Here is a 13,168-nt window from a genome sequence, read left to right on the forward strand (position 1 = left end):
TAGAGGTTTGTCTGTCACCACTAATTTGGAGAGGTGACATTTATCCCTGTAAGCAGCATACAGAGGCTATTCAAATTCCATTGCAAATCTCAAGGAAAAGATTAGGTCTTTGCAAAGAAACTATACCTTACTGACAAAAAGTCAACAGACTTTTTGGAAGAACTTCCTTCACTTCAACCAGAGTTGGAGACAAGGTGAAAGCTTTTGGTATATGTGCTGTTTGAATAACAGAGAGGCTCTTCAACACTGATGAAGCCAATTGCATATTGTGAGTAGTTGTACACATTCTTGCTTATACAGGGCGAATCAGAAAACAAGGAAAAAAAAAAAAACAACTGAGGTGGATTGACCCTGGCTGGACACCAGGTGCCCACAAAAGCTGCTCTATCACTCCCTCCCCACCTCAGCTGGACAGGGGAGAGAAAAACATAACAAAGGGCTTGTGGGTCAAGATAAGGACAGGAGAGATCACTCACCAATTACTGTCACAGGCAAAACAGACTCAACTTGGGGAAAACTAACTCAATTTATTACCAATCAACCAGAGTAGGGTAATGAGAAATAAAACCAAATCTCAAAACACCTTCCCTGTACCCCTCCCTTCTTCCCAGGCACAACTTCACTCCCGGATTCTCTACCTATCCCCCCGCAGTGGTGCAGGGGGACGGGGAATGGGGTTTATGGTCAGTTCCTCACACATTATCTCTGCTGCTTCATCCTCTTCAGGGGAGGACTCATCACACTCTTCCCCTGCTCCACTGTGGGGTCCTTCCCATGGGAGACAGTCCTCCATGAACTTCTCCAACGTGGGTCCTTCCCACGGGCTGCAGTTCTTCACGAACTGCTCCAGCATGGGTCCTTTCCATGGTGTGCAGTCCTTCAGGAGCACACTGCTCCAGTGTGGGTCCCCTGCAGGGGTCACAAGTCCTGCCAGAAAACCTGCTCCAGCGTGGGCTCCTCTCTCCACAGATCCGCAGGTCCTGCCAGGAACCTGCTCCAGCGCGGGCTTCCCGTGGGGTAACAGCCTCCTTTGGATACATCCTGCTCCGGCGTGGGGTCCTCCCCGGGCTGCAGGTGGATATCTGCTCCACCGTGGACCTCCATGGGCTGCAGGGGGACAGCTTGCCTCACCATGGTCTTCACCATAGGCTGCAGGGGAATCTCTGCTCCAGTGCCTGGAGCATCTCCTCCCCCTCCTTCTTCACTGACCTTGGTGTCTGCAGAGTTGTTTCTCTTACATGTTCTCACTACTCTCCCTGGCCGCCATTTCTGTGTGCCGTGCAACTTTTTTTCCTTCTTGAATATGTTATCACAGAGGCATTACCACTATCGCTGATGGGCTCGGCCTTGGCCAGCAGTGGGTGCATCTTAGAACCCTGCTGGTATTGGCTCTGTTGGGCATAGGGGAAGCTTCCAGCAGCTTCTCACTGAAGCCACCCCTGTAATGTGCCCCACTACCAAAACCTTGCCAGACACACCCAATATACCAACCCAGAGCTCTCTTTGGTCCTAATCTTGCCAATCATGCTGAGTGAGCAGTCTTGTTTCCATGTGGAGTAGTTTGCAGCAAAATTCCCTCAGTGGTTACCATGGGACACATGATCTTTTTAAGTGGATCCCTTGTGAAGTATAATAGGACAGGCAGCAGAATTATTTAGCATTAGACATGATTTTACCTTAAATGTATAGAGTTCCAAGGGTCCCAAATGCATTACCACTCAGTGATATGCAGCTAATGTTTTAAAAGAGTCCGGGGTGGGGGGGAGAACCACAACAACTTTTAGTCTCCTATGGGCTGTAAAGGTGTTTTTCCAGGCTTTAGCGTATGGAACCAGGGGACCTATTTGTATGTTTTTCCAGTTCAGCACTAAAAATACTGACAAAGAGAAACAACATTAGCTGGCAATAAACTTACAACAATGATGATGTCTGAAAATTATTGTGCATTGGTCCTGAGACATATACTTGGCCAGGTGCTGTGCTGAGAGCAAGAATAATAGAAAGTGAGGATGGACTGAGGTAGCCTTAAGTCATCTTTCTGCCTGGTACACCAAGCTGGATCCTGAATCTGACTTGTTTGTGCTATCATGGCAGGGATAGACTCAGCAGTGGATAGAGACTGGAGTGGGACATACAATGTAGCTCACTGATTGAATTGGTAGAATAGACCAGAATACATACGTGGAGACTGAAGACATTTCAGGAGGCTATGGGATTATTTTGTCACAGAAGACACTACAGGCTAAAGAAAGTTTTGCAAAACAGTGAAGAGTGCTTAAACAGCCATAAGGAATGTGTACAAAAGCCAATAAAATTACCCTTGTTTTACTGGAATGTCTAATTTGATCAACAGCACTGTAGGTAGTACTGATAGCAACTGAGACTGAACAGAGATTGGCCTTTAAATCGAAAGGTTAGGGATGTTAGAGGAAATTTATTTTATTTTATTTTTAAGATGGTCCTACTGTCCTGGCTTCAGTATGCACTCCCTATGGCTGTTAAAGCACTCCTCTCATTTGTGTTGACTGTTCTTTTTACCTTTTAAAACTCATCTCCTTTTTCTTTCCTAAATCTCCACATTCCTCCCTTATGAACATATTTTCTTTGTTCCTTTTCGGATCTCTTTGGCCTTACCATTTCTGTTTGATTCCACCTCTCATCCCCTTTGGTTTTATCACCAGGCATCCCTTTTCTTCCCTTGCGTGCTCTCTTTCCCTCGCGGTCTCTTTCTTCCCTGTTAATATTCCTGCCTTTTCAACACCTTGCAAGTGTATTTGTAGTACAGTGTTGAGTCCAGGAGGAATGCCACTAGTCTGCCATCACTACTAAGTTATATCCTACATTATCTGCTCTTCTACCACTGCATGGGTTTGACCCAGTTTGTGCCAGTATATGTGAAAAAGTTGTAGCTGAAGTTGACATGGCTGTGAAGTTTTATAACACAGTAAGTTGCTTTTTTTTTTTAATGTTACTTTGTCAAAATCCTAAACAAACAGGTAGAAAGCAAGATGGGGATCTTCCCTTTTTAAATTTAACTGTAATTTTAAAAGAAAGATTTCAAAAGGTAGGAGTTCCTAGAGATTTTAATAGTGCTAGGTAGTTTTTTGTCCTTTTTCGAGTTGCTTAATATCTCTTTTGTTACTTTCCTCCTCCCTTCCCCACAAACTTTTGCCTTCGGTGTTTAGGGAAAAGATAGAATTTGACATTTGTAAGTATTAGCATTTAAATTTAAAATCCATTCTGATTTAAACTTGAATGAACTTGTGTCCTGGTTTCAGCTGGGATAGAGTTAACTGTCTTCCTAGTAGCTGGTACAGTGCTATGTTTTGAGTTCAGTATGTGAAGAATGTTGATAACACTGATGTTTTCAGTTGTTGCTCAGTAGTGTTTAGACTAGAGTCAGGGATTTTTCAGCTTCTCATGCCCAGCCAGGGCACCTGACCCAAACTGGCCAACAGTGTATTCCATACCATGGGACGTCCCATCTAGTTTAGGAACTGGGAAGTGGGGGGCAGGGATTCGCCGCTCGGGGACTGGCTGGGTGTCGGTTGGCGGGTGGTGAGCAATTGCCCTGCACATCATTTGTACATTTCAATCCTTTTATTGCTACTGTTGTCATTTTATTAGTGTTATCATTATCATTATTAGTTTCTTCATTTCTGTTCTGTTAAACCGTTCTTATCTCAACCCAGGAGTTTTACTTCTTTTCCTGATTTTCTCCCCCATCCCACTGGATGGGGGGAAGTGAGTGAGCAGCTGCGTAGTGCTTAGTTGCTGGCTGGAGTTAAACCACGACAGTCCTTTTGGACAACTTGCTTGGGAGGAAAAGAAAAATCCTCTAGACATCTCATTCTGTAAAGTTTGTTCATTAGGTTCCTCTTAGTGGGATATTCCAAAGGGAAGAGGAATTTTCTGCAGGTCCTTAAAAATCCTGATTTTTAACTGCAGTGAAATCTTTCCAAGAGATTACAGCCCATTTTATTCATGATGTACCATTGTGACCCCACACTTACTGTTATTTGTATTATGGCAGAGCCTAGACAACTTGAGCTGATTGGTAAAGAGAAACTGAGCTAGGCACTTGACAAATGCTGTATGAGACAGTCTCTACGTGAAGCAACCAGCATCTCTGGCTCACTTTCAGTAAACAGCAGCAGCAGTGGTGGCTGCTGTTACTGATTTTCGTGCAAATCTGTTTCATGGGAAGTTATAACTCCCTGACTGCAAACTAGTACTGTCGAAGCACAGGTGGCATTTTTATAGAGCAGTTTAGATGTGCTACCTAACATTGTAAGGCAAAGCCATGAGCTGAATTTGAACTATCAGACTTGTATCCCAGCACTGTAACACAATCACAGTTCATTTCAGTACTTCCTTCTGGGTGATTATTCTGTTCTTTCATTAGTATTTCTGTTCTCCTGGTTCACCTGAGCTGGAAGATGTGCTCATGTCTCTTGTTAAGCATGGGCATAAGGATGTCTGCTTCCACTGGATTTACACTGTTTTCTTTGCTGTCTTTCTGTTCTTCTCTGTTTCTCTGATCTTCCATTTGCTCTTTTCCCCTACAGATACTTCCCTTCAGTCTCTCTGCCAGCAACTTGAATTGTTTTTTGGCCTATACATCTTCCTTAAAAGCTCCTTGCAGCCTTTCACTTTCACTGTCCTCTGCATTGAGCTTCATCTGCCTTCCAAACCCTCAGTCTTTCTGAGCTTCCTGGCTCAGACTCAGACTGACTGTATCTGCATCCCTGGCTCTCTGGAGGATTAGAGCTCTTAGTGTTTTTCCTTGAATTAGAGAAGGGTGAGGACCAAGTCCAGGGCACAAAATACAATGGAAGAGTCAGAGTGTGTGTGAGCTCACTCTTGTCTTACTAACTCACCAATCTGCAGCCAGTGCAGGAAGACTGAGCACACATTAATTTGGATGAGTACTGGCTGTGCTAACAGACTTCCATGGTTTAATAATTTTCATAAGAGCTGCGCTAGAGGGATTTCTGGTAACTGTGGGATCTTTTTTATTTGACACTTCCATCAACAGGTTGCAAATCTTGTCAGTTAGGGAAGGGCAAAAGTAAGTCTACCCAATCAGCCAGAAAAAGCAAGAGAAGGCTATTTAATTTCTTGAATTTGCTGCATTTAATGAAGAAACTGGTATATGAGTGTTGTAGGGGAACAGAATAGAAAAGCAGAAGTAAAACCTCTTGGGGAGCTGGATTTCTCATGAAATGCTTGAAGATTAACTGAGGGGGGGGGACCACTAGAAACTTTTCAAAAAGGAAGACCTATGATGGTGCAAACTGAGGCAAATGTCTGCTTTTTCAAGTCTCCTTGAACTCAGATTTTTCTCATCTATGTGTGAAGTAAAGTTTAGAGCATTTTCTGTTTTTTTCTGATCCTGCTTTCTACTAAGTTTGCAAGTCTCCAACTTCTCTCTGAGCCTTTACAGTGTTCTTCTCTAGTGGGAACCATCCCTTGGGTTCTTCCCCCACAAACAGCTCTTTGGTTTATAAAGGAAGCGTTTTTATTTTGGTTTTGTTGCCGCCGTCCAAGACTGACAAATGGGTTTAGTCCCAGGCTCTTCCTTCAATTATTAATGAAAAATATTGTATTACCTGAGGCTAACCCAACATTGCGTTCCATTTCCAAGCCTTTGGCAACCAGCAATCTCATTGCTGTCTAAAATGCAGAGAAGAAAATCTTTTGCCTGTTCCTTTTTCCTCCTTTGCTTCTGCCTCCCCTCCCTCCCTTAAGAAATACCTTACTGCGTGAATTGCAGGATGACTCCAATGAGTTTGCTGAGAAAGCATTGTGACAAATAAAAGTGAATATCATGCAGTCTGATTGTCACTTGTTTAGGATTTAAAGTATCAGTTTCTGAACATTACAGAGATTTAGACATGGGTTAATTAAACATTTACATACATGTGTAGAACAATATATTGTATGGCGCAATAATATGCACTTTAATCAGAATCTGTGGGTGTTGTGTGTTTGCTTGTTCCATGTTAATTGGTATCATGCTGGCTCCTAGCTTAGGTCTTTGGCTAGATGGAACAGAATAGACATGGTGTTTTAAATATTTTAATTAGGACCAGCAGTTCCCGTCTCGCTCATTTCTCATTGGATTGTTTTTCATGCATGAATAAATTAGCTAGCATGGAAGTACTTTGCAGAAAGTAGTTGCCCTCTAGCCATAAAATGAGTCCTGTTCATTAATACTTTAATGAAATTAGCTGTGAGCAAAATATCATTCCTTTTAACTGTGTTCTAATTTCTTAATTTTAATTAGGCACATAATTGTAGTATACTGAAATTATCTTAATGTACAGCAAGAAAAGTTCTATCACCATGGGCCTGTGGCTGAAACTTGAGCATACTTGCAGCATATTTCAGCTTGCAATTTTTCTCTTCAACTTTTCCTAGCTAATCAAAATCTTTTCCTTACTTTGTGTTATTGCAGTGTGATGTTGGGAACTGACTAATGCTTTTGAATACTTGGAAAATTAAAAGAATCACTGATGCTATGTTTTGTTGTTGGCAACATTCATTTAACAACCCCAATTTTAGGGTCCAGCGTATCCCAGGAGCATTTCTGGGAAGCACAGAATACACAGAACATATTTCTTATTTTGACTTTTTCCCCTGAGATTTTTCATGTTTTGCTAACCTTGTGTTGCTACATTTACTTTATAAATTTACAAACTGAGATATGAAGCAGGAAGGATGTATGAAAGCTAAAAAACTTAGATTTTGGCAGCTCTAGCGTAAGTCGTCTTTAGTATAAAGTTTAACTAGTATAAATTAGTCTAGGTCGCTTTATAGATGCACCTTGTTTCCACTTTGACAGATACTGTTCTGCTGGGTGCAATTTCTTTACTGGAAAGACAAATGTATTTGGCAAAAACATGGGTTACGCTATCAGACAGTAAGTTTGACATGAGTATTTTGAGTGAATGTCCTTATCCTGATAGAGAACTGGGAGTAGAAACACTAAACTAGATAAATTTGGTTTAGGAGAGCTAAGCATCTTTAATCCAAATCTGTGTCAGTGGGGATTTAAACTTCAGCCTTTACTACTTTGCTAAAAATTGCAGAGAACTGGGAAACCAGAAATTAATCTTGCAAGTTTTAAAGTACTGAAAAAGGGGCATGTAAGTATTTAGCCCTAGAGTTTTTGCATCCAAATCCATTGGAAACTATGTTTTTTATTTATCATATTCTTAAGCAAAGAGAATTTCAAACATTAGTGACTGTACAGATATGAAATGTAGACTTTGACCCAAGTAATTTTAAGCTCAAATAACAGTACACTAGCATCTTGAACCTAGTGGTTTTATGTAGTGATCTCTTTCTCCTGTACAGTGCTGTATAAACCTGTTCTGCAGCAGTCTGCAGCTGTGTCTATAACATGCCTCTCCAGAACTCCTGTGAAATCCATAGTGCAAAATGCAGGTGAGCTCCAAGTTAGCCTCTCTTCCCCCACAGAGGTGGTGGGCATTAGTGCCATTAGCCATTTTACCAGAGTGACGGGGACCTTTGTCTTTGGTGAACTTGAATTTCTAATTGAAATTCTTTTTGGTGGCATATTTCACTGCCTGCCGTAATTGGCACCTGCTCTAAATAATATTGATATTTCTTATTTAAATAATATATTATGGCTAATTGTAATACTTCATTATGCCCACAATTAAGTGAACTGAGGTAGTTTACAATTAATACTAATACTAGTTGATGTGCAATTTGAATGTAATTTGCTGCTGTTAGCAGATTGCCAGTGGAAAGAAGAAAGCTAAGGGATTTCTTGTTTCCAGTGGCAATCTTGTTTTTCTAGACAAACAATTTTAAATAAAATGTGAGTTATATTCAGATAACCAACAAAGTAATTAGACTAAACATTCTGGTTTTGTTTCTGATCAATCATTGTCATTCTTCTGTTGGTAAACACACACTCAAACCCTCCCATTGGAGAGCTAATTCCAATTATCACCTATTAAAGATTAATAAAATTAATGCAGCACATGTTTAATTGTTTCATGTTATGGGAGACACAAGATAAGTTCAGAAAACTCAGGTTTCACATGAGGCAGTCTTCAGTATGATGCAGTTGTATCAGAATGATTAGCCTGTATTTGATTACAGATTGCTCTGTTAGTGATAACAGAGGCTCTAAAGAGAAAAAGGGGGTGGGCTGGAAGTGTGGTGTGGAACTTCAGCTACTGATAACAAATGCTACAGACAGTGATTATTCTGAAGAAAGGAAATCCCAAGGTATTTCTTTCTTGTAATAAAATCTATTTGGGTGTAAGTATTCAATGTCTTGCAAGTTATCTGTACCTTGAAAATTATTTGCTATAGAGGCAAATGACCTAGCAGATGGACAATGGTTGGTTTGGTCTACTTCACCAGTCAAAATTCTTTAGGTCTGTCCAGCATTGGAAAGTGTCTATAAAATGTGCTTGAGCAGCAAATTCAAAATGCATCATTACCATGCTCAGTTTGCTGACTTGAAACAATCATATTAGAAAAATGACCTATCTGTACTTCTTACAGAGTCCTCAGTAATAAGACTTAAAAAGAAGTTAAATTTAAAATTGCTTCAGCCTTTTGTTTATACAATCAGATAAGTCACCTTTGAATCAGAGCTGAACTGATGTTATGTAAACTTAGGAATCTCTATCTAAAACCTGCATGGAAGCTGAAGTAACCAAAAACAACAATAAAAAAAAGGGTAAGCCCTAAGGGAATTTGAGTAATGAGCAACATAAAAGGGTGGATCAAAAGCCTGTTGCAACATTCAAGTGCTCATACAGTTGTAATTGGGGTCCCTCTCTCATTTCTATGACAGTGCAGTTACTGACTCTGGAATTTGGAGTAACGTAGTGGACACTAACATGGTATTCAGCTACCAAAAAAGGAATTTAGGCAGTGGGAATTAAATTACTCACGTTGGAATCGGTTGAGGAAACAAGAAATACATAAATGAGGTGGGGAGTTTACTCTGGGACATTATGATATGGTACCTGCATTGCAAACATTTTTCTGGCGCAATTAAAATGTGTGTGTCTGTGAACAAATGTAGAGTGAGATTCATTTCCCGTGCCCATGGCCTGAATCAAACAGCTTAGGACATAAGGAAGGGAGAATGACATATTCAGTGTCACTTGGAAGCAGGACATGGGGTGGAACTGCAGCAACAGAGCATGCACATGTCTTAATGCTTTGTGATCTTAGGCTTGTGCTCTGTAGCTGTGGTGTTCAGTCTCTCATTTTCAAAATAGCAACTTAATGCATAAGTTGTTTGGGTTTTGGTTTTTTTTTCCCCTGTTAGTTTACAGAGGACTTATGTTTGGATTAAACATAGTCTCTTAAAACTTTTAGTTATATTTGTTTTAAAGTTTAGTGGCTGGTATTTTTTTAAAACATGGAATCTAGACCTATGAAGGGCCAGAACTACAAAAATGTTGATTTCTTTGAAAGTTTACACTACAATGTTGCTAGTTTTAGTGATCTTATTGCCACCTAATTCTAGTCTAGGTTTTTGGATGGTTTCTTTTATTTAGTTGTTTTTTAAAGAATGCTACAACTTCTTAAATCATCACCTGAGTACATCACTACTCATTTAAAAATTATAAGAAAAAAGAAAAAGTCATTAGATACCCGGAATGAGGAGAAATGCTGGAAGTTGTGAAAACCCAACTTAAATCAGGACCAGTTAAAAAAAAATAATTAAAAGCCTTCCCCACCATTTTTAACTTAGTTTTATGATTTCCAGATCAGTCAGAAGCTACCTGAGATGTATGTGTCTCTTTTTCTAGATGACCAAAAGCTTATATGGGAGAAACTAGATTTCCTTTACCAGGTCAGAAAACAACCCAGAAATTTCAAGTGATCTTGATAGAAGATGTGGTTGGAGTGATTTGGAAAAAGAGGTAGACAAAACATTTTAATAATGAAAATCCTTTACTGAGTTATTTTTTCCTCATCCATGAGACTTCTTAGGCAAAAAACTAAGAGATTCTGTACCAAAAAACTCCACCCCAATCTTGTTTCTCTCTATCTTTCTAAATAGCTGTATGTCATAGGATTTACTTATCAGCTGTAACATTAGCATTAAAAATCCTTTTAGGTTCCCCGTTGTTATTCCAAGAATGCCATTTTTAAGGCACCAATCACTCTATTCAGATTGCGTCTGCCTTCAATCCAGTGGCGCATCTGATTTCATTATAATTATGTTATCATTTAGATTAATCAGTATTTTGCTGTTTCAGTTGATTAGAAAATTACAAGTTGAACACAGTATTCATAATAAAAATACAAACTAGATGGTAAGGAAAAGAATGCTGGAGAACAGTGGGTGTTTCACAGCCTGTCTCTAATTTTGAAGTCCAAAAATTGCTGCTTACTGTTGCCACAACTTAGAAAAATCCTTGATAATAATACAGCATCAATATGTCAGAAGCTAACGGCATATTGCCTTTCAGAGGGTGGATGCTGTTCATTTATACAGTTATGGAAAATTTCCTTTTACACTTGTTTTTCCAGTGTGCAGAAATCCTAGCTTTACCAGTGAACCAGCTGCTTTGAAATTCTGTATCTCTTCACACCATAGCATATTTCTTGGAAATTCAGAAAAACATTAAGCCTTCCCTACTGTTTTCTGATGTGGCTAGCAGTTTTGACTGATTCTTTTTTGTGGTCAGTTTTGTACACTTTGAGGTGACTTGTATTTCAAAAAGTACTGAATACCCTTTCAGTCTGCAAATTATGGAATTATTTAATAGAACCAGAGAAGTATGTTATGGAGTTAGGCCTGGTGAGTCATGTGACAGAGGATCAAAGACTTCAATTTTAACTGCTCATTGCCATTCTTTCTTTTATATTGGTGTTAATCCTTCCTTTATAAAAGGAAATAGCAAATATTAATATTTCTAGTAACATAAGTGTTAGTTGGACTTGTTGGAATGTCTCTGCTATAAATATTTTTTATAAATAAGAGGGCAAGGTGGCTGTGCTACAGATCAGAAATATTTAGTGTATGCAATGAGCATAATTAGATAATCATAATGGTCTGGGACAAAATGGATCAAACTGCCAGCTGTGCTACTCCATTTGCACCTTTTATCATCTGTGGTCTAAGTGGTTATCTCCAGTTCCATAAAAGCTCATGTGGAATTTTTCTTCCTGCTTGTGCATCCTCTTTCAAAATGCTTTCTGCAATCTTTCATGAAGAGTTACTGTATTTTCTGAAAGAAGAGAGCATCAGTCATACCTTCTGCAAGCTCTGAGTTCTCTATGACCTTCTCCTTTATTTCCATCCAAGCACATAAACAATCACATGCTATTATGTTTCTATTACCAAATCTACTTCTAAGGACAGAGGGCTGACTGACACTTGGCATCAAATGCTTGGAAAAGAAGTCTAGCACACAGATAACTTTCTAGTAACTTAACTCAGTTCAAGCAGATACTACAAGGATCCAGTGCTGAGAAATTAAACAAAACCAAGGAGAATATTTTTCTGTTTCGTATTTTTGCCAAAATGCAAAAGATGGCACTAGACATCAGGGAAAGATATTTGACAAATTTGCATCCTGGGATCTAGCTTTCCTTTTAAATACGCTGAATTTTAGAAGGGATTGCTTTTTTTATAGGAAAAGCAGTGGCTCCTTTAGTAGCTTTTCTGCAGGTTAATATTCTGTTGCAGAGTACAAATTAAAAGAAAAAAAAACAACACAATTCATGCTGGAGGGAGAAGGGATGTGAGTTTCCATTGGCCTTGAACGTCCAGCCTTATAAAATGTAAAAGAGCAATGTCTGTGTTACCGCTCTTTGAGGGTTAGGTATGTTTCTACTGTAATCATGAATGTATCTAGTTGTTTTGCGGAGCCTGTAAAAATAATTTAAGAAACCACAATCCCATTAGTATTTTTTTAGCAAATATTGTCAGACTTCACAAGAGAGAGAGTGGTGTGAGTATGCTACCACAATACCACTGTATTAAAGTACTCATTAAATTTATGCAAATGGTAGTTTCTTCCTGAGGAAGATGTATTGATGTTTACCATTATGAATATGAAATTGTTAATTGTGGATTTTGAAACTTCAGGAGGCATTTTGAGCATGCAATTTATCTTATGACAAAATTCATCCTAATAGAGTTGTGTTGAGCTCTCAAAATGACAAAACCAGCAGGGCAGTCAGGCAGACTGTCCCTGGGGAAAAAGAACTGTTTTGACATCTCTCTCAATACAGTAGTTCTGCTGGTTTTTTTCCCAGAGTGATACTAAAGATGCTTTGTTTGGAGCTATTAAGGACATGGTGCTGCAAGCTGGTGACTGTAAGGGGGCTCCAGGTCTGTGAAGAATGTAAGCTATATGTTTTAAAAATCAGTTGTTGTTGTTATTTAGAAGTGCAGAGACTCTTGATGTCTGAGATACCCCTTCAAATTAGGCCTCTTTAGGTTAATATTCTGCAGCTCAACTTCCCCAGGTAAAGTGCGTACGTGCTCTGATGCAAGTGTTGTGTCCATGCCCTCACGTCCCATGCAGCAGAAGGAACAGCAGTGTGAGCCTCCTGAGGAAGCACCAACAACCACCTCTCCTTCAGGGAGGTCAATGCTTGTCTTGCTGCTATGAAAATGAAGGTTTTATAGCTAGTGATAAACTTGTCTCTTGAAGGTAGCTGATTTCAGTTTTGTTTGATCAGTCTCTTGCTGAGGTCAGTCTCCTATCTTCCTGTGACTTGTTCTTGCTGTGCTACAATACAAGGTGCTTTTTAAAAAAAAAAAAAACAAAAACAAACAACAAAAAAACCCACAACAAAACTTGTTTCCTCATGACATAATCTGTTTCTGTTGTGGTTCAAGAGGAATGCGGCTTGCTGCCTGGAGAAAAATAGTCATGAGACAATGACTTCATGTAGAAGGGAAGATTAGGCTGATGGGAAAAAGAGTGGAAGGTTGTATTTTGATGGAGGAAGATTTGTAGTTAGGGAGAGACCTTGTCTGGAGAAAGAAAAAATTTCTGTGGCAGGGAAAAGATTCACAGGGGAGAATTCAGATGCAAAACTTCACAAAGGGATGGAGGCCTTGCTTTTCATGGCTCCTAGGGATGCAGCTGTGGTCAAAAAGGGGTATAAATGAACATTTTCAAACACCTGAATGGAATTA

Source organism: Haliaeetus albicilla, chromosome 12 (genome assembly GCF_947461875.1).
Source record: "Haliaeetus albicilla chromosome 12, bHalAlb1.1, whole genome shotgun sequence".
Lineage (NCBI taxonomy): Eukaryota > Metazoa > Chordata > Aves > Accipitriformes > Accipitridae > Haliaeetus > Haliaeetus albicilla.